The sequence below is a fragment of the Mytilus californianus genome, unplaced genomic scaffold, assembly GCF_021869535.1.
Source record: "Mytilus californianus isolate M0D057914Y unplaced genomic scaffold, xbMytCali1.0.p SCAF_12, whole genome shotgun sequence".
Lineage (NCBI taxonomy): Eukaryota > Metazoa > Mollusca > Bivalvia > Mytilida > Mytilidae > Mytilus > Mytilus californianus.
The window spans coordinates 50,066,512-50,089,878 of record NW_026262604.1 but is presented as its reverse complement, the minus strand read 5'-3'; the positions used below and the strand labels follow the sequence as shown (position 1 = coordinate 50,089,878).

Genomic DNA, 23,367 nt, shown 5'->3' with positions numbered 1-23,367 from the left:
CCCACCCCTTAATTTGAGAATGTGCTTTTATCTTGTAAACGGTCGAGATCCTTACCCCTAAACCATATATATTCTTGTATGGGACAATTAAACAAATCAAATGAAATATAGGGGAAGTCCAGGGGGTCACCACCATCCCCCTTTTTTTTGAAAACTTGTAAACGGTCAAGATCCGCACCCAGAAACCATATATATTCTTGTATTGGACAATAAAACAAATCAAATGAAATAAAAGGCGAGTCCCTTGGGGTCACCCCACCTCCTCCTGTTTGAGAACTTGTAAACGGTCGAGAACCCCACCCCTAAACCATATATATTCTTGAATGGGACAATAAAACAAATCAAATGAAATTGAGGGAAAGTCCCCTGGGGTAACCCCCATCCCCCTTCTTTTTGAAAACTTGTAAATGGTCAAGATCCCCACCCCGAAACCATATATATTCTTGTATGGGACAATAAAACAAATCAAATGAAATATAAAGCGAGTCCCCTTGGGTCACCCCCACCCCCTCCTGTTTAAGAACTTGTAAACGGTCGAGCTTTTCATTATTAATAAGATAATACCACATTGAGGTCCAAAGGGTCCTAAATTAAACTTTAGTTTAATTTCATCAAAAATTGAATTTTTTGGTTCTTTGATATGCTGATTCTAACAATGTTTTAGTGTTAAATCATATCTAATTTGAGAGAGCTTAGTCATAACTGGTTGTTGTTATTATATTATTGATTATAGTTTGAAAAAATTGCATCATATCTTATTTTAGAGAACTATTTACCCAGTTTGAGTTATTTCCATTTGCACAGAAATATTACGGATAAAATTAACCTGTGTTTCATTTCAATATAAATTAAATATATATATAGGGTTCTTTCAAATGCTGAATCTAAACTCTATTTAAATATTAGATTTTTAGGCCCAGTTTTCAAGTTGGTCTAAATCAGGGTCCAAAATTAAACTTTGTTTGATTCAACAAAAATTAAATTTATGGGGTTCTTTGAAATGCTGAATCTAACCATGTATTGAGAGATTTTGGATTGTGGGCTCCTTTATCAAATTGGTCCACATTGAGGTCCAAAGGGTCCTAGATTAAACTTTTGTCTGATTTCATCAAAAATTGAATTCTTGGGGTTCTTTGATATGCTGATTTTAATATGTACTTAAATTTTGGATATTGGACCATAATAGGTATTTAAATGACATTGTATAATTTCAAATATATCAGTTCTTTGGCTACATTCATTTTGTGTCACAAACCTATGATGTTTCAAATATTCAATCACAATCCAAATTCAGAGCTGTTTTAAGTTTAAATGTAGTGTCCAGACTTGCTCAACTGTTCAGGGTTCGACCTCTGCAGGAAAATCCGGTTTGCTGTCTCTCTGACAGCCTCTTGTTTTCTATTGATATATTTTTACACTTTTATTTGTTTACACATACAGTTAAAAGATTTTATGACTATACAGACAGTAATAAATAATTGTAATAGAACTTTAATCTGAGAAAGGAAGAGATGTAATATTGTAACTTTCATTCATTCATAAATATTTATACAGTTCAGAGTTCACGCACGTGTTGTGTTGATAGACATAGCAGATAAGGGCGCGTCGTATTGAAATATGTATTTGTGTTGATTACTTAGCTCTAGCATTTTATTAAAGTTTGTTAACCAGTACACATGGCTTGTCTCTTAAATATATATAGGCTACCAATGTTACAAGTAGATACTGTATTGTTTGTCCAATCATACTGTTCCGATACATTGACTTAAGTAGGGTACACAAAAGAGCAACCTAAATTCCGGAATGTAAATACTAACGTGCCACCATTATTGACATGCATCAAATAATCAGATAATCAAAATTTGAAAATCGATAGCAGGTTACGGAGCATGACTTCATCGCACTAGACTATCAGGCAGACCTAGTCAACCGTCCAATAGTAAACTTACCGAATGGTATATTTCTTAAAGTTCACTTCCATTTTATGTTAAGATCTGTTAGTTAAGAATAATCCTCCAACAAACATATTTATATTATTTTCCAGAGAGCAGAGAACTTAAAACCATGATGGATTCAAATACGAATCGTACCAAGTTTGGTAAGTCAAGTAAAATTTTGCCGGTGTGTGCTACTAAAGTGTGTCGTTACATGTTAGTGTAGTAAATATATAGTGCGTTAGGTAGACTTATCAAGCCAATTATCGAATACCCGTAACATTTAATACAATTATAAATATCTGTTAGATACTGAATAACCACACTCATTTGCTTTTAAAAATATTCCACACTGATGTTTTGTACTGACAAAAATGTTTTAATTTATTAGACAAAGACTACTTGCCGTTACGGTTATAGTTTTAAATATGCATACACTTTCGTACGGCATATCAACATCTTAAACTTTGAAAATAATTCATGTGCATATTTTATTATTTGTTTGACATTATCACAATATATTTAATTTCTTATCTAATATAAAAAAAAATGGTAGATTTAAGAGTGATAAATATTATATATATTGTATATACCGCGTATATCAGATACTACAGAATATACAATGAACCGAAAAACTTTATCTCAGATTAATTATGTGTAATAATTGCATTTGTTTTTACAGTTGCACTCACATCCTGTGTACCTCAAAGCAGAACATTTGGAGATGGAGATACAATAATCTTTCCCGATGTGAAGACGTATTATGGATATTCCAACATTGAAGCTTATAAAAGAACAGGAAAATTCACATGCACAGTTCCTGGTTTTTACCTGGTTATGGTAACCGTCCTGTCAGACACTGATAATTCCTACTTTGAAATTTTAAAAAAATCATCAGTTCTGTCGAATGGCTTTGTGTCTTCTGGCGGAGGAAGCGAACACAATTCTGGAACATCTGAAGTAATTACCGAATTAGAACTTAACGACACGATAGAAATAAGGGCGGGTGATAACTTGCAAGTAGATGGCTGGGATACCTGTTTTACTATTGTCAAAGTCCATTAATTCTGTTTATGTTACATGTACAAATGTACCTATGTTTTAGACAATTTCATACGTCACACTGATTCGAAGTACATGCATAATGTAGAAGGCAGTAGTATTTCGTACACACACTAAGAATCAATAACATACATGGGCGTTTTTCAAAAAAAAAGTCAACGTTCTCTGTCCAGGGCTTAAATTGTGATAAAATCATATATATATTTAGTCTTAGTCTATAAATTGTACTTATTTTAAAAAAGAATTCGACAACCCTTGTTGTTTGCTTTGTGGTAAGGACTCTCTGCAAATATCAGACCAACGGCCTCAAAAACAACAAAAACGCTCTGTCCACATTTGAGAATTTATTTTAACTTTCAAAATTTCATACAATTTACCAATCTTTTTTGCACCTTTTTCAATGGTTTGTCATAGATCTACATCTGAACATTACAAAAAGTATTCAAATATTTAGATTGGGGCTAGTAACTTTTTTAGTAGCGTCCATGAAAAAATGTCCACTTCGCAACGACAACAAACAATTGGCAAACTTATAATCATTCTTTTATTCAAATTGTAGTCTTTTACTTGTCATTAATTCAACATCATTTAGTAAAATGACGGTAATGTATGGATGCTGATGATATAGTTCGTCTGCATTGAATCAATTGGGAAGTCCTATTGATAGCGTAGTGTTTTACTTGTCCACCTTGCAACGTCTTTTTTTTTAAAATGTTGACGTCAAATAATAAAAAAAACGTGGTGTTTATGAAATAAAATGTATTATTCCACTGTTTATACCTATTGATAGTTTAATCAATATTTGATTGGTTGAGACTATCCCACGTGTCATTGAACAAATCTTCATATTCCATTCTGAGGATCATATTCCCCTCTGAAATGTCGGTATTACATCGTGCGACGTTACGCGCGGCTAATGTACATAACGTTTTGAACTTCTTATTCTTTTTAAAATAGCGATAGCAAAATCATTATTATGTTCAAATTTATTTCAGACGATAAAACAAAAAGACTAATAATTAAATTTTGCTCCGTACTGTTTATCAATGGGTATGTCGTGTTTAGTTTAACTTATAAATACAAGCGGATAAGAAAACAAAATGTATGCAAAATAATTTTTAATGTATTGATAGTAAACAAAGCATAGGCAGTGGAATAAAACATTCATTTCCCTTTGCCTCGGGAGATATGAAGATTTGCTCACCCTCGAAAAATCATATTTCCCTCGGGCAGAGCCCTCGTGAAATATGAATATTCTTGGGTGATCAAATCTTCATATATCCCTCAGGCACGGGAAATAAATGTATATTATCGAAGACAATAATCATAAAAATCATGTATATGAGAATCCGCGTGTAACGACACTGGCTCCTAACATGCAAATACGTCCACAGCGCAACGGTCAACTACGCACCGTTTCATTTCGAAGTGGACACAACCCGTTGCATATTGGACAAAGAGCTTTTCATAGGGGACATACATCACTACGCAGTGGACATTTGGGAATATTTAAAAAAAAAAAAGGCTTGAAATATTTTCTAATAATTAATATTGCAAATCAAGTAGTAAACCGTATAAAATCATTTATTTTGAATACTTTGAGTTCAATTTTTTTAGCACGGTAGATGCTTAAAAAACCCGTTGCGAAGAGGACATCTTGGTACACCATGTTCACTTTTACAGAGTTGTTGTCAAACTTACCGTTCAGTATAATGTTGCATATTTTGTATATTAATTTCTAATAAACTGATGTTAAAGTATTGACATGCACAACTAAGTCACTTATTTCTCAACAATTTTTTTTTATTTTCCAGTTGTCAAAAATTGAAAATAAATAAAATAGCCTCGATAATAACAAAAATGAATGGTTTGTTCTGTGGTAGTTTGAAAATAAATATCCTGACTTACAATTATTGAAAATAAATAATTCGGCAGGTCTATTAAGCCATTTTATAAATGATATTCTTAAGTATGAGATGGCACCAGATTCTTCCAAAATTCGTCTTTTTCCCATTTTTTTTAGGAAAACTTCCCAAAACATTTAATAATCAATGACAATACTATGTATAAATATTAATCTACTTGAAATGTCTGAAAATGGGTTTCATTTAACTTGAAGTATATTGTCTCAGGAACATTCACCTCACTTTTATTACAGGGCCGTAACTACATTGAGGCAAATGCCTCGTGTAGAAAATTTCAAAAACAAAAGCTTGTCTTCATATCAAATTGTTTTTACGGGGATCGTCTTGCAAGAAGCAAGTTCTGTTCACCCTCTGACGTAGCCCCCGTTTTTCGGGATCCATGTTTCTCATTTATTTTTAGTTTTCAGTGTTATTTGTCTATTGTTGGTCGTTTTGTGTTTTATCTGTTCCCTGGTTTTTTTTCATTGATTGTCCTTCTTTTTTCTCTTAGTGTTGCATTCCATTTGTAATTTAGTAATTTTGTTTTAAACTTGAGTTTTCTTTTATCATGTTTATTTAAGGACTTTTTATCTAAATTCACAAACTACTTTAAATTGTAGCACAGTTAGGAACTACATCAAGTTGTTATTGAAATGTGTTATAAAAACTTACTTGACATAGTTATATCAATGATAATCATCCCCCTTCTTAACTTAATTTGAAAAAAAAACACATAATTGACAGGTATAAAAGATTTTCTGCAAGCCGAAACACCCACAAACAAAAACAAAAAACAGCTGCCACATACTTAACTATGTGAATTACATTTTTTGCTTTTTCCTACATATTGGTCTTTTGATGTGGTCCCTAAAAACTAAAAGTTTTACACTGAATCTGTATATTTTGCTTTGAGACCAATATATTGTCGAAAAATAATTAAAACAGAACTTGTGTTTCAGATTAAGAAAGGGTCTGGGAAACGCACAGAATGCACAATTTTGCATCATCTTTCTATAGTTTCTTGGGGCCTTCAGCGGTCCTAAAACCCTTAGCTGAAATTTTTTTCGTCTCGCTCCGCTCGGCAAAAATGTTTGGCATTATTTTTAAAAGAGGCTAGTTACAGCCCAACTTTAATTCCTTGTATACGTAACCAGCATATGCAGTTTGGAATTCAGAAGATTTACTTCCAGAGGATGATGATTAATTCTGTTAAATGGTACATAATGACTTGACTATACATGTAGTATTCATTTAAGAATAAATAAATGAATTTAAAAATTGTGTGTTTTCAAATATTAAAAATATATTGGTGAAAATAAGTAATCAGTCCCTTGTTTTGATGAAAATGAAAAATCATGCTTCAACAGTGCAGAAAATCAATAATATGTCCTTTTAGTCCATAAAAAATAAATAACCGATCCAAAACAAATCCTCCTGCCCCGCCCCAAGAATACAAATGGTCGTCCCCTTAAGATCGATTATGATATTTCATGTAGTAATTGATTGACATATGTGTAACACATTAGAGTGTTGGCAAACATCGTTGTCTCTTATATTTGTTCTTAATAACTATAAACTAGTTAACTTCTTTGTATGTCTCCCGGGAATTTCCACTTCTCGAAAATTGAACAGTTAGGCAACAATGTACATGACCAGGAACATCATATGGCATGAAACAAAAAAATATATTCGAAAATTTTGTTTAATTATGAAATATGTATTTATCTTTACACATGTATGAGACGATATAGTTGTTAACATTCTTAAAATTATTCATCAATATAAACTCATCTTATTATTAAGATTTTTAAGTTTAAATGTCATGTTTTAAGAAACAGTCTTCTGCATATTTGTAACACTTTAGATGCATTTAGAAATTATGAAACATCATTTCTCAGTTAGTCTTATGGAGATATTAAACCTAATGCAATATTACAGATTTGGACAAACACTTATGGACAAAAACAAACATAGAGGACATTGATTTTTTTTTAATCTTTTAAAAAATGTACACGTGCACTGAAAAAAGTATCAAGTTCGTCTGGTATACCAATTGAGTTAAATACAGGTAGTAACGATTTGGCTTTTCCGGGTATTTCCCTATTTCAGGAAAGTAGGCTTTTTAGCTCGTATTACAACTTCCGGTGTACAGCCTGTGTGAACTTGTCGTAAACATTGCATTATCTGTAAAGAATCAACAATAAACGATTAAATATACGTCAAAATACATATTAGATCACCACAAATATAATAAAATAACGTGTCAAATTTGTCTGAAAGTATTTTCCATACTTTTGATAAAATATAAACATAAATGCGCTGTAATCAGATACAAGAACCACGATTCAATGCAAATTGGTAATTTAATAATTGATTATCACATACGTTTTTTTTTAAACTATACTTGAAGTTCATTAACAAACATGTGTCGTAATAATGCTTATCTACGATTATTCATATTGGACGATCAGAAGTGCAGGGTAAATGTGTTGTTTACTAATACTATATCAACAGTGAAAATATTTTTGTTGTCAGAATATATCATACTAGTGGACTGGTTCTATGTTCTTTATCTGTTCAGCCCTGACACAAGGGTGGCTCAGATACCCGTATGTTGCAAAGGAAAGAACCAGCCTACACATATAAGGTACTTACGTCGTCATTATATGGATAACCCCCGAGCTTGAGTTTTGAGAACACGAGATGACCTTCTAGTGTTATTTCATACGAAGCTACAATAAAAAAAAGTTCTTATAAGATACATTATTTGATAGACAGCAATGATAAAAAATTAATTTGAAAAAAGCAAGATAAACAATACAATGCCCTTCATATTGTAGCTATATATATATATTTTTTGTGGAAATTATCAAATATGAATTTTTTGAAGGTTGAATACATTGAATGAACGTTTTTAAATGAATCGTCAAGATTAGGAACGATTTCAGGCTTGTGCAGCAATGTAGGCATGTGTCAGAAACTGATCTTTAAATCGTCAATTTTGAATAAGACGTGTTTCTATGTTGGTGTCTCGCTGACGCGTACCCAACATCTACGTTTATTCATACATGTAACTGAATCAGTTAACTTCGTCTAAAAAAGATGTTTAGAAATGTGACCAAACATTAAACAGCTGGTCATAAACATATTGATTATTATAATTGATAATTATCAAACGTCCGGTCAGGAAACGAAGAATAACGTCTGCAAATGTACTACTACATATATGAAAATAAGAAGATGTGGTATGACTGGCAAATTAAATGCTACAACTATCCACCAGATACCAAATGACATAGAAGTTAATAACTATAGGTCACCGTACAGCCTTCAACAATGAGTAAAACACACACCCTATAGTAAGCTATAAAAGGCCACGAAATGACAAATATAAATGTCATCTTTGTCAACAACTACACGACTTCATTTATATTATATATTTTACATTCTGGGCCCATTGTGCTCCTCACGACAGCATCTGGGAACACGACAAGAATCTCCTCTTTCAATCTCTCAAATCTTCCACCAGAGCATCAGCCATACCTATATAAAAGAGAAACAACAAACAGATAGAATGATAATAGATGGTGGCAGTGTTTCCTTCATACTATTTCGACAGATGCATGATTCTTCTCCCTTTTTTCTTATCTTGGATGTTTTACATTAAGTAAAGCTAACATGACAATAGTTAATTAAGATTACAGTCTAGAAAAGAAGGAACTTATAAATAATCATAAATTATATATATCAATGACATTTTCAGATCACTTATTGACTGAAATTATCAATTTCACAAATGAAGAACAAATGTCAAAAGATAGAGTATGTATTTGTTCAGTGTGGTGCAATTATATATCTTTTATTTTCCGTATGACAATAAGTTTCAGATTTCATGCAGAGAAGTACTAAGTTGAAAACAAATAAAAATAATTATCTTGTAGAAATGAATGTACGTTCATTGCTACTCTGAATCGTTTTTTAATCAAAAGATATAATTTTACAAAAAGGGTGATACATGATGATAGTTAAACACAATATACAGTTAATTTAAGGTAGAATATCAGGAGCGCTCTAGTTAACCTCAACATTTGAAAGCCAGGGATGTATAAATACGTAGAAACGTTAGGAACTTTATGACCAAAAGTAACATATTTAGAATAACCTCATTTTTCTAAGATCAAATTGTTGTACATGTAACAATTATGAAATAAATGTTTTTTAATCGATTGATTGATTTTAGTTTGTTAGAATCCATTGGCAATATTTCATACGTGTTCATGACGTGAACACATTAATAACAAATGCATAAGGTTGGTCCTGCAATATGAGTCATGAAATATGGAATGCCACTGGGCAATGAGGGTTTATTGGACAAAGAGAGAAATTTATCCTTGCAAAAGGCAATGGACGGCTCAAAGAGTTGTACGAATTTTCTAACGTGTAGAGACTGTGGTACTCTCACCACATCCTGCATACAAGTTTGAAACACTAGGAATTGAATTAATTATCAAACTTGATATGTGTTAGCTACTTTTCTATCACGTCTGCTAAAAATACATGTTTATACTTGTACTAACTTGAACCTTAGATTCATATATTGTTCAGCAGACTGAACTGAAACAAACTGAAACGAAACTGCATCCATAACCAAGTCATTAGATAAACTATTTACTTTTCGCACTATGTTTTTTTTTCGTATTTATATTTAACGGAGAACTACGGGTTTATTGCGGTCCAATCATTCCACAAAAAACAGCATTTAAGTGTTCAGGTAGGTAATTTATGATCGCAGATGAACTTTAGTGACAACACATGAAACGAAATCAAAACCAAGGGCCATTTGTTTGGATTATCATTCGTATCGCTTTAAGCAAAACTAAAAATAAAATTAAAAAAACAGTTCTTTGTCGTGTCAGCTTGAGATAAAGATAATATAATTTTGCACAGAACGCTATTGCAAATTGTTAAAGTCCATTAAGTTACAATAATCAAAAGAAAAGATATTAATCTGAATTAGAGTAAAATAAAAACATGTAGTTCAACAGAAATATTCGACAAGAAAAGTCTGTGTAACGGTTCTAGTTGTTACTTCAGAGTCTCTTCCCTTGTATTCATTTACGTCAATAATATATCGGCCAGTATAAAAAATAAGACGTGTTAGTAATTATTAAAATATATTGTTTACTTTATAGAATGCTACACAGATTGATTAGTACTTACTGGTACTCTATAACAACTGTTATGGTCATGGCAGTGTCTCTAGATATACTTCTGCTACTATCGCCTCGGATGACTTTCACCGGTTATTGTATTCTAATGTAGCTATGTACACATGTAACTATTGATTATTATAACACACGTTTTATTCGTATAGATATTTGATTTAAATTTGTCAATACGCACAATCCATAGATTTAAATACACTAATTGAAAATTAACACGGAAACAAAATACCTTGACAGATCTATATAAAAACTATATATCAAGTGTATGGTTTTTAGAACATAAAGGAATTTCGTGCAATTTAAAACTAAATCAGTATCAAGAACAGTAGGTATTGTGTCCGGCTGGAATCGTGTTTTTTTCGGGTTATTTGATCGAGGTTTTTCGAGTGTGGCCACGTTTTGTCGAGTGAAAGTGATCAAAAATGGAAATAAACAGACTTCTTTCTTTGTAAGACGTGAAATAGATGCTGAAAATTAATATACAAAATCATACATGGTAAGTTAGTATAGGTGATAAAAAGAAATCATCACCTGTATATTATTTTGTGTTCTAAAAGTTTAATTTAGCTTTACAATGCTTTTATTCCAAAATATAGAATAAAGCTATTTTTATACAAGTACCAATGCAAATGTCAAAGGAAATGTATATTTGGAAACAGACACTTTACAAAAATTCTTGTTATTGCATTGAGAAAGACATTTTTAGAATAAATTCATTTTTATATGTCCGTGTTTTTTCGAGAGTAGTCCGGGTTTTTTGAGTGCGGTCCAGGTTTTGATCGAGTGATTAAACAAAGTTGCAATGGCTTAAAATATTATATGTCAGTGCGATCACGTTAAAAAAAAATGAAAAGGTTCAAATAAAGTACTTTTCAAAGCACGAAACCAATGCATTTAACCAGTTTGATAATACTGCAGTATGTAACACGTACATTCATAAAACGCATCGTATATTTGTATACATTATTGTTTGCCACATCTTATAGATTGTATTGGTATATTTGGATATATCAAAAATGTCCAAGCCAATATAAATATGGCGGAACTCTCCAACAAGTCAACGTACAGGTACAAATGTTGTGTCGATCCAAATATACGTATATCGATGTCGATTTAACCAAATATGGATATTATACAGTACATATTAATATTAATGTGAGCACAGACATATATATATATATATATATAATCCCGGCGAGGGAAGAACAAAAAATTTGCGAAAGCAAATTTACAGATCTAACATTGTTGGGCTGATGTTTAGACGAGTTGTATATATATATTTCTCTAATTCTATGGGAATTTATCCCTTTCCAAACCCATTGTATAAAAAAATTTAATCAACGTGTGGTTGCTGTTGATCTCAGAAGATGATTAAATGAATTTAAAGGTAATAACCTTAATCAGCTAACTGAATGAATCAAAATATGCTAACAGGTGTTAATGAAATTGACAACTACGTGGGATAAGGAAGGCACTCGAAGGGGATTTTCATTTAACAAAATATGAAAATTTATTTTTTAATCATTAGAGAAACAGATTCTTACACAGTTACTCGTGGATTATCGGATTTATCCAATCTCGATAGTTAAATTATAAATTTTAAAGTCCTCGCCGAGGCTCGGACTTTAAAATTGATAATTTAACTATCTCGATTGGATAAATCCGATAATCCACTGGTATCAATGTAATCTATATATATATATATATATATATATACAAGTCTAAATTGAAAACAAATTTCAAACCTATATATATATAAAGAAAAGGAGGTGTGGTATGAATGCCAATGAGACAACAATCTACAAAATAACGAAGATAAAAGTGAACCAACGACAATCACTGAAATACAGGCACTTGACTGAGGACAGGCATATAAAGGTTGTGGCGGGGTTAAACATGTTTGTAAGCCATCAACCCTCCCCATAACTTTGGACAGTGGTGTTACAGCACAAAACAAGAACACACTGTAAAAAAATCAGTTACAAATGGCTTTACTGAATAGATCGGTACGAAGCACAAACAAACCAACTAACATAAAAACAATAGATACAAAGTATCGATGGATAAGAGTACTCGCGGTTGCTGAAAGCCAGTTCAAAGCCAGTTACAACTAATAAATAAATCAGTTTTCCCTTACTAAAGTATCAAGCAGTACAATGTTGGATTGAGACGAACGTACATTGTGTGTGTTAAGCGAGTATGTTTATTTTTTTAACAGAAAAAACATCCTACATGTTTCAATTACTATTTGTCTTGATGATAATTTGTTTTATCGGTCTATGAATGGAAAACAAGAACAATTTTCAAATGTTACTACTGTCATGAGGAGTATGATCAAGCGTATGATATACTTGGTCACACAGCAATAAAACACCATGATAGCTTCCTTTCCGTCAGTTAGCAGTGCTTTGATAAAATGAAAAATACGGATCTATATCTACATTTTACAATTTCCAATGTATATCTACGGAACTCTGCGAAAGACATGAATTAAAAACACGAGGTGTACACTACTATTGTATTCAAATTTGTCTTACTATTATTTCAAAAGGATCATATTAAAGCTTATAGATTATTCATTTTCATTGTTTATTATATATTCAATTCAATTCCAAATTTATTGGGGGAGGGGGAGGCTTGGCTGGTCCCAGGACTCTCTTAGTAGAATATTTGTGGTATATTGCATTTTACTGAATTTATAACTTCTGTCCCCTTGTTTTCTTAATCCTATTTTTAAAACTCCAGGTTTCGCAACTGTAATATATATATATCATACACTATTATTTACTGTAAAAAAATTGTAGCATGAAATGATATTGAAAAGATTGTGAGTCCTCTGTTCTCGGTTCTAAAGACAGTTTTACAAAGAATCCAGTAATTTCTAATATACAATGTATCTTAGTACTGCAAGGTTATGGGTAAATGTTTTCAGAACATACAATTATCATTAAATTGAAAAAAGGGTTACATTTGATCAACATAGTAATATGTTTTGTTACTTATTAGGAAAATATAATATTGCCCATCGCTAAATTACAGTTAAAAACTAGAAAAAGTTAGTTTTAAGCCTAAGAATGCCTTCTTTCTTATTCACATTTTCTTTGAAAACCCCGGACCATCTGTTTAAAAACCCGGAAGTTTTAAATGTTGCTCTCGAAAAAACACGGACAACGTAAAACACTATTATTATAGAGAACTACAAAGAGCGTCGTTTGTGTTCAAAACATGTTTAGAATTCAGAATAAGATGGACAGTTATGAATAAAACTATTATATACGCGACATAGCAGTAAATTGATCTTGCCTTGCGGTCATAAAACTTTCGAGCATGATTTTCGTACTCAGACTCAGAAATCAACCAATCAAAACCCTGGATTTGGTGTTTCGAGCACAAATTTTGTACTCCGAGTACTGAGTAAAGTTTATGACCGAGAGCCCTGATCGCAAGTAATATCACTCGACAAAACCTGATCTACACTCGAAAAAGGTGGACCGATTTACTCGAAAAAACACGATCTCCGCCGGACACTTTACCTACCGTGAGTATGGTTTAATGACAACAGATACCGAGTGAACTATTCAAAGAGAAATAACAAAAAAAAAAAGGAGCCAATACAATGGTTGTGGTTAACTTTGAGATGCGAATGGGCTAGTAAGAAAATCAGGAGGAAATAACATACTATTGGGAAACTATAAAGTCAAATAGACAAAATAATTTTTCGACTTTGAAATGATTTAGTTTGAATAAAAGAAATTGAATTTTGATGTAAGAAATCGTATGTTGAAATCTCAGACTATGTTTAAGATTCTTTGATAAAAAATTCTGGGGTTTAATTTCAGTCTATAGTAAGGTAGCTATTCAAGATGCTTGGGTAGCAATTTGAATGAAGAGTACATAATTACAATTAAAAATCTTCGTCTTATATATTTATTTTAATAGGGTAGCTTGTTTGGATCTAAAAAATCCAACACAATCGTCCTTATCAGGACCGCGAGAGAGGATCTTGTGTACTACACTCAAAAAATTTGAATTAAAATTAAAATATAGACATTAACTTTTGAAAACAGGACACACGGATGAAGGGACCGTTTCTCAGCACTAGTACTGGTGACAATTACTGTGAAACAGATCCAACATGTTGAGCAAATTTCACTATATAATTATACAATTATAGTATTGTACTTGTCTTTAGTCTATCTATTGCTTATAAGCTGGCATTATATCATTCTAAATCAAATGTCATTTTGCTGCTGTTGAGTATAGTAGTATGTATTAGTGTTCATTGAATCTACAGCAGAGTTTGTGTTGTATATTTCAGTATTGCATGTATTCAAGACTGCATTTATTTTATGTGTTATTGAAGACTTTGTTGACTTGATGCCAACATATTTGCATATAAAATCAGTTGTTCTATCTGTCTTTTATAACTTCCTTGTTCCATATATTCATAAGTTTTGTGAATTACTGTTTCTTTTCAAACGGTATAAATACCTACGTGTATACTGACATAAATATCATTTAGTTTATCTTCTCAACAAATTACTTGGCATTGTTCACAAATCAAAGGATTCATAAACTACAATAGCTGGATACATTTACTGTTGGACTTTTTTGTAATAAATTATTGAATTACAATGGCTTTCGGTTTTAACCAAAAAGTTGTGATATTAACGGATACTTCTGGACCAACTGTTGTTATTCCCGACAATGATAAAGCACGACTCATGTTCTATTTGAATTCTATTTGTGCTGTCATACAGTTAGAAGTAACAGACTATAGGATTAAACGACTCCGAGTTTATAAAAAATATTATCTTTTGACGAGAGATGAAGAGAAGGAATTAATTCGTCTGTGTGGTCTTGTTTCGCCAGAAATATTAGAAGGCAAATGCATTTTTCATTCCGAAGAATTATGTGGTGTAGGTGTTGGTAATCGATTTTTTAAAGTTGAATCGACGGAAACTGGATTTGTTGCTTCTGAAAGTGTCTTTGTGGGGGCCGTTCAAGTTTCCGTTAAAAAGGTTATGGTCTATAAAACTAACTGGATAAATAAAAATTATATAGGCCCTATTTACAGACTAACAAATGTTGTTAATAATACTACAAAGAACAATGACGAATGGATTTATACTTCAACATCAGAGTCCTTAGATTGTTGTGTTATCCAGTAAACCTATGTATGATTTGTACTTGCTAAATGTATGTATATCTTAAATAAACCCTTCAACCGCTATCAATCATCTTAGTCATGTGATTTCTCCGGTGATGAGTGGCAACGTAATTCATTTGAAAAGGAAGAGATGTGCTATACATTCACAAAATCATGTGAATGAATGATGTTTTGATTGTTTTTCTCGTTGTTCATTTAATGCTGCAGTCTCAAGTAATCGCGTGTGAACGGATTTTCTGTTGATTTTTGTTTCTTTGTTTGTTTTGGTTTTGCATTAAAAAACAAAATATATCAATGATAAATAAAGTAATGTTATACAAAAGATGCTTGTTTTCTCTTGATTTTTTTTTTTTGTTTTTTGTTTTTTTTCATATTTCAGATTTTAGACTTCACTTTAACCAGAGGCTGTTTATATTGCACAACTAACTTAATTTTAGCCCCGATCCTACCTCTTTAATTTTCGATTGGTGGAAGCGTTCTAAATGATAAAGTTGAAGTCATCACATCTAAAGATTTACGGACGTCATCACGAGGTCAACTGTTAATGAATATCTGTGTCACAAATTACCATGGGTATATTCCATTTGTCGTAATCATAATTTTGTCTTCGTTTCTGCGATTGTGACATCACCGAATTTGTACATACCATAAACAACATGACGGGTGCAACGCGTAGAGCAGGACCTACTTACTTTTTCTGAGCACCTGAGATCATTCCTAGTTTTTTTGCAATGGTTCGTGTTGCCAAGTCTTCAGTTATGTTTCAGTGTCGTTTTGTCATTTGGCTTTACTTTATGTCCTTTTTGGTTTTATAAGCTCTGCAACGTTTGAAATAGGTTTGAGGTTTTCAAATATTTTGGCCTCGACCATCGATGAAGAGACATAAAATGTCTAAATACGTAGTTAAATTGGTACCGTTAATGTTCCTGCAATGGCGTTGTCGGTTTCAATTCGACTTGTTAGTTTTGAATGTCCACTTTATATTCCGCCCCTATTTGAATGTCCCCGATAAGTACATGTAAATAAAACAAATATTGTTTAAGAAAGCCTTGTGTATACTGTTCGTGCCAATTTACGAGCTTTACGGTTCGGAGAATTACTATATCAATTCAGCTTAATCATTTAAAACAAGTACAAGGAAGCTCTCTGTGTTATTTATCTTACTATTAATCAGCATTACATTCTAGCCCATTCGAAGATCATAAATATCTAGGACGAAAGGTTAAAATTTATCAATTGTTTAGTTCAATGCTTATTTATTTAGTTAACGTATACTTTGATTATTTAAATGAAACTAAAATGGAAGCAGTGCCTCTTTAAAAGGGCATTTGCTGCAAAGTTGACAAAAATCAAAATATGATTTTGTTTGTTTCAAACATCCAGAAAAGCGCAATTGTGAAATAATATTTCGCTATAAGCAGTATGTTTTGGTTCAATTTGTCAGATTTTTTACGTTAGTTTACGGACATTTAGATATAACCAAAAATGTTGATGTTTTAAAAATATGCTCCCATCTGAAGACGTTGGATATCTTTTTAAAAAATATTACTTGTTTATAATGATTCTAACATTTGAGTCATTAATTTGAGTCAAATACCGGGTAATAAATATCCTGAAATGAAGCCATATTTCGTATTTAATTTTTAACAAAGCACCTATTGTGCAGTTTTCACTTTTTTATTTAGATAATTAGTCTCTCGGGTATCTTTCACCTCTCTTTTAGTGAGTCTCGAAAATTATTTTGATCAATTTCTACAAAACTTGTATACTTTTATGAGTATTTTTGAGTGGGAAGTTTTGTTGTACTTGAAGAAAACTTAGTACAAACGATATATATGTTAGCAGCAATAAGTGAACTTAGGCATTAAACTTAAATCCTAGGCAATAAGCTAACGCCTAGACAGTAAGTCTATTGCCTAAATGATGTTAGGCATTAGTCGTAAATCCTAGGATTTAATCTGAAATCAATCGTACAATTTGGACATAACACCTCCGAACCGTACCCCTCTCCACTAACAGTAGTTCCACATATAATATGAATGTGTTTGTCACATTTGCTACACATATGAGCTCTCCATGTATCTTTTTGAAAAACATAGCACTTTAAGACATCATGAAAAACAGTTTAAATAAATAATAAGGTTAAAACATTTGATTTGGTGTAATTATAAATACTTATAAAGCCAGACTAAAATAAAACTATTTTTTCAAATTTAGTTACAATTTTGTGATAATGACGTTTGTGCTCATAAAGATCGATCTACTTACGCTCAATTTAAAAATACGAAGATGTAGTATGATTGCCAATGAGACAACTGTTCGCCAGAGGCAGAATAGTATATAAGTTAAGACCTATAGGTCACCATACGGCCTTCAACGAAAACCTTTATTTCATAGTAAGCTATTAAAGGATCGAAATGACAAAAGGATGCAGATATTTTGTTCTAAAGCTCCTTGTAAGATTCCCGTGTTGTATCCATTATACATTACATGGAAGTACTGTAATACTTATAGCTCCCTCCAAGATTAAAGAGTCGTTTTAATTTATTTTTTTTTAAATATTTCTAAGTACTTTTTACAACTTACCTTTTGCGTTTCATCAGTGATTGAAATAAAAGGTTCCACATTCGGTTCTGAACTTGATTCTGGTATATCAGAGGCATTCACAATGTTTCCGTAGTATTTTCAGTTACAGGTTGGTGATTCAAAGAATCCGTCTGGAGCTTAAGTAAGTCCTCCTCCATCTCTAAGCTCTAATATTTCTTTCAGAATTTTGGTTTCTGATGTTAATCCAATAGTTGCACATTTACCAAACAAGGCTTCATAGGGTGATCGTCCAATGCCTTTGTTGAGAGCTGAATTCTTTTGAATCTGGACGAACTTGATGCCAATTGACCATGCACTTTGTTGATTCATTGTACCTCATCCATGCAGTTAGCATGTCATAGATATCTCCATTCGATCGCTCAATGCTACAAAAAATCAGGGCACTTTTCGCTAGGGTAAGATGGCCTGGGGGTATTTAACAAAATTTTTAACAAAGAAAATTTTCTTAATAATATCCAATAAAAAAATTGGAAGATGGTGTGAGCAAAAAATCGTATTTAAATTTTGTTTACTTTTGACCAGTTCAAACCAGCTCAACTAGTGAAGTGTAAAAATTTTCAAATAATTATTATAATTATTATATAGAATCATCCCCATTTTTTTATTGGATACAATCACTTTTTTTAAATATTTTTGTTGTTGTAATTCCACAAAAAAGTATTAGTTAATTCTGTTTTGAATATGAAAAATACTAAAATTTGAAGATCTGTCAAATGAATGTATATTAATATTAGGAATATAATTAAGAAACTACTTTATATCAAGAATAAATCACCGAATATACATAAATTCCAGAGTTTACTTATTGCATAAAATTATGTTTGGCAATAGGTTGAATAATCATCATCAGATTTCAGGAATTAAGCTTAATGCCTGAAAATTTCAGGCAATAACTTAAAGCCTAGGCGTTAGCTAATTGCCTAGGAATTAAGCTTAATGCATGATTTCAATTATTGCCGCTAACATATACAATCCTTATTTTTAGGGTGATGTTGATTACAGAGCACGTTAATTTACATGTGTTCCGCTTTACGTTTATGCACACGTTTGGTCCTCCAACCTGTCAATATCTATATTTTATTTGCATTGTACAAGGACATGACCTTCTTAGATTTAATCCGTTGGATTGTACTGGTTGATATTTTACTCTGGGAAACTATTATTTAGTTTGCTGGTGCACCATTGTCACATGTTGGGGGAGGGTCGAACACTTACAAACATGTTTAACTCTGCAACATTCTGCATGTGTCTATTCCAAGTAAGAAGCCTGTTATTCAATGGTTGGTGTTGGTGGCCGTCTGTCATATTTATTTATCGTATATTGATTTAGCATAAATTAGGTCGTTGATTTTTCCGTTTGAACTGTTTAACATGTTGTCATGTGATGAAGTTTACTATAATACGGTACGAGTTTTGTTCCTCATGAGAGCCGTACGATGACATATATACAGTTGTATGCTTACAACTATTTCATTTGGTCTCTGTTGAATAGTTGTCACCTTGGCAATCATACCACATCTTCTTATTTTTACAAGAAGTTATATACAAAAAAAAAGTAAACAATTTCAAGTTAAATATATACACTCGTTGGTATATTTTAGAGTAAAAAGGCATGTCTCTCAACAAAACAAAAATAAGAAATCTCGGAATATCAATTTATATCTTAAAACTTCGTAGGTGATACACGCATGTATTTGTGTAATACTGAAAACCATCAAAAAATCTTTTATTATACAATAAGTTCAGTTCTTCCAAAGATGGAAATAATACCTGTATACATTTTTCATGTAAAACATAGCCGATAATGTCAAAATGAACTGTCTAGAACTTATATCTGAATCAGGACTTTTTCTTTCACGTTTCAATGTGTTTGTGATCCATACATAAGTTTTTCCAAAATGAAAGTGAAAGTATAAAGTCAAACATCAATATGATGAAGTATTGAACCTAAACACGCTTGAAGGCACAAACAGATAACACACAAACTTCAATGTTTTGTCCTCTTCAATCCAAGGTCTGTTTTAATTATTCATTTGTTAGTATAAGTTTTGCGTTACAATAATTTTGATAAAGAGTTGTCTTATATATTTGCAAATATTTTGGATCTATATTCCAACAAATGTGCACATTTGTTGCCTCAATTTGTATACACAAGTAGGGAGTTTTCGATTTTGTTTTGACTAATATCATTGTTATTTCACTGATATAGTTTTATCCAAAGAAAACGGATGCTCGACCATCTCGAACTTTTGATCTACTTGTTATTTTTCTATTGCTTTTCCATGATTCTCCTATTAGCTTAACTGCTTTCTCCTGAAACATAAAAATAATAGTTTTAACGAACATTTAAAATAGATTAGAGAATTTATCATCAGTCATTTACCAAAACATAAGTAGCCCGAACTGACATTTAGGCTGTTTATGCCTCGATGCGAAAAATTGAAATATATCAAAATCAAACACGGTTTATTCTATCAAATTATTATTTAATTTTTATACTTTAAAGGCAAGGGAGGTCATCAGTCATAATCAAACCGTATGACTCAGGTACAAATTTATCGAAGAATAAAATCATTTTTCTTCCGAATGTTTTGTAGTCAAATTATCATTTTGATAAGGAACAGATTAATGTGTCCCTGTATAGCCATATTTCCCTTTTTAAACATATCTGCCGTTATATTGGTTTAACAACAGAGTTATTGGGTAAGCAAGTGAGAGGTTAAGATAGCTATAAAACCAGATTTAATTCACCATTTTCTACATAAGGAAATGCCTGTACCATGTCAGGAATTGACAGTTGTTTTCAATTCATTTGATGTTTTTGAGCTCTTGGTTTTGCCATTTCATAAGTGACTTTCCGTTTTGAATTTTCCTTGGAGTTTGGTATTTCTCATTTTTTTGGTAAAAAAAGTGATGTGATCTATATGCTTTTAATTTTGTAGTGAAAAAGATTTTAAAAGTTGGTGACAATAATTTTTTCTGTTCTCTTGGCAGGTCAGCTAATTAAAAATAATGTCATGTGTTCATAATTTGTAAAGCAAGACGTACAAAAATATCATACTTTAATTTGTTCGATCGGGAAAATATATGAATTCGGAGAAAAAGTTACATTTCGGATTGCCGCTGAGGAACGGCAAGTGTTAAAACACCAACAAGAGTTCACTTAATGGCTACATCGAAGAAATAATGTTCGAATAATTTAATTTATAGTAGTCTTGCCCATCATAACAGTCGTTCACACATAATTTGTATTATGCCTTTAATAAGTACGTTACAATTACCTGGTATTCTTTTTCCTGTTGCTGTACCTTGCTTCTTCTCTAGAAATACTGAAGAATAATGTAGACTGAATAACTAGTTTACAAGAACCTCGATATTCATAGAAAGTAGAAACAATTGACAATTTAAAATAAAACACGTGTTATTCTATTTAATAACGGTTTTATTTCAATAACTTGGTGAATTCTTGACCGCCACAATTTAGAAAAAAAGTAGTTAGGGGAAACATTTTAATTATTTAAGCCTTGCTTAATTCATCACTTTAATCTAGTCAGGAGCTCTTGTTAGACATGTGTGTACCACATTATTTAATTTGGTTAGTCAAATAAGAAAATCAAACAGTTACACCTCCAACAGAACTCCAAAGGAAATAACTCAAACTTAAATTCGTTAAATCGACACCCAGTATCTATCGTCATAAGATTCATCAAATGTTTTCAATGTTAAATGTACTCAAGCTTTTGTTCTCACGTTTTGAAATTACAGCACCTTATGAGAAGTTAAAGCGCTCACTAACCCTACCACATTCTGCGAGTGCCTGTTATACAGTGGTTGTCGTTGGTTGCTGTTTGTCAAACTGTTTTCGTATATCCTTTTGTCATAAATCAAACCATTGGTTCTCTTGTTTGAAACGTTTCATTTTTTTAGGGCCTTTTATAGCTGATTATAGGGTATGGGAACTACTTATTGTTGAAAGCCATACAGTGAACAATATAGTTCCTAATATCCACGTCATTTGGACTATTGGATCGTTATCTTATTGACAATCATTCCACATCTTCTTGTTTTAATATTAATCACAGTATTTAAAACTTTGAAAAAGTATTTTTTCTGAAAACTTATTCAAGGTCAGCAGATGCCACAGTCATTCATCACTTTTATTGTATTGATACACAGTTCTACAGAATATATTTATATATCTAGTTAGGCTTAATGTCCCATACAACATAAAACTTGTCATAAAATTGGGTACAGTAAAAAATAAACAAATATACTTTATGAACATAAGTAACCATGTAGGCACAATATAATGGTTTACGGAAATGATTATATGGATCCGTTGTTGTGTTTAAAATCTGTTACATTCATTTACAACTCGTCTAGATTAAGAATTAGTTGTCTTTTGTTGAACACTATACATTCCATAAAGGCACAATATAATGATTATATGGATCCGCTGTTGTGTTTAAAATCTGTTACATTTATTTACAACTCATCTAGATTAAGAATTAGGTGTCTTTTGTTTAACACTATACATTCCATGTAGGCACAATATAATAATTATATGGATCCGCTGTTATGTTTAAAATCTGTTACATTTATTTACAACTCTTCTAGATTAAGTCTTAGAATTAGTTGTCTTTTGTTGACCACTATCTATTGCATGTAGGCACAATATAATGATTATATGGATCCGCTGTTATGTTTAAAATCTGTTACATTTATTTACAACTCTTCTTGATTAAGTCTTAGAATTAGTTGTCTTTTGTTGACCACTATATATTGCATGTAGGCACAATATAATGATTATATGGATCCGCTGTTATGTTTAAAATCTGTTATATTTATTTACAACTCTTCTTGATTAAGGATTAGTTGTCTTTGTGAACACTATATATTGCATGTAGGCACAATATAATTATTACATTTATTTACAACTCGTCTAGATTAAGGATTAGTTTTCTTTGGTGAACACTATATATTGCATGTAGGCACAATATAATTATTACATTTATTTACAACTCGTCTAGATTAAGGATTGGTTGTTTTTTTGTTGAACACTATATATTGCCTTCTAGTAGTCTATAGCTGTGTAACTTATTTGTTTTTCGTTTATTATTTTGTAAAGAAATTAGGCCGTTAGTTTTCTCGTTTGAATTGTTTTACATTTCGGGGCCTTTTATAGCTAACTATGCGGTATGGGCTTTGCTCATTTTTGAAGGCCGTACGGTGACCTATAGTTGTTAATGTCTGTGTCATTTTGTCTCTTGTGGAGAGTTGTCTCATTTGCAATGATACCATATTTTCTTATTTTTATATTTTCTGTTTTGTATTTTCCCTCATTTGTGTATATGTCATCTCTTGTTTTAGTCTGTCATTAACCGAAAGAAGATATCAACTGACAATATACACTCTTTTTGAGAACATATAAAAATAAGATGTGATATGATTGCCAGAGACAAAGT

The 23,367-nt window shown here is 31.7% G+C and overlaps 1 long non-coding RNA gene across 1 annotated transcript in view; it reads right to left on the bottom strand.

Annotated features, from left to right (window-relative positions):
- LOC127721957 (uncharacterized) overlaps positions 1-10,254 on the bottom strand; it is a 38,514-nt gene extending 28,260 nt beyond the window's left edge. Inside the window, exons 1-3 of the long non-coding RNA XR_007991548.1 lie at positions 10,121-10,254; positions 8,346-8,443; positions 7,556-7,632 (exon numbers count right to left, since the gene is read on the bottom strand). This is a non-coding gene — a long non-coding RNA (uncharacterized LOC127721957). The remainder of the gene's footprint in view (positions 1-7,555; positions 7,633-8,345; positions 8,444-10,120) is intronic.
- Positions 10,255-23,367: the final 13,113 nt, after the last annotated feature.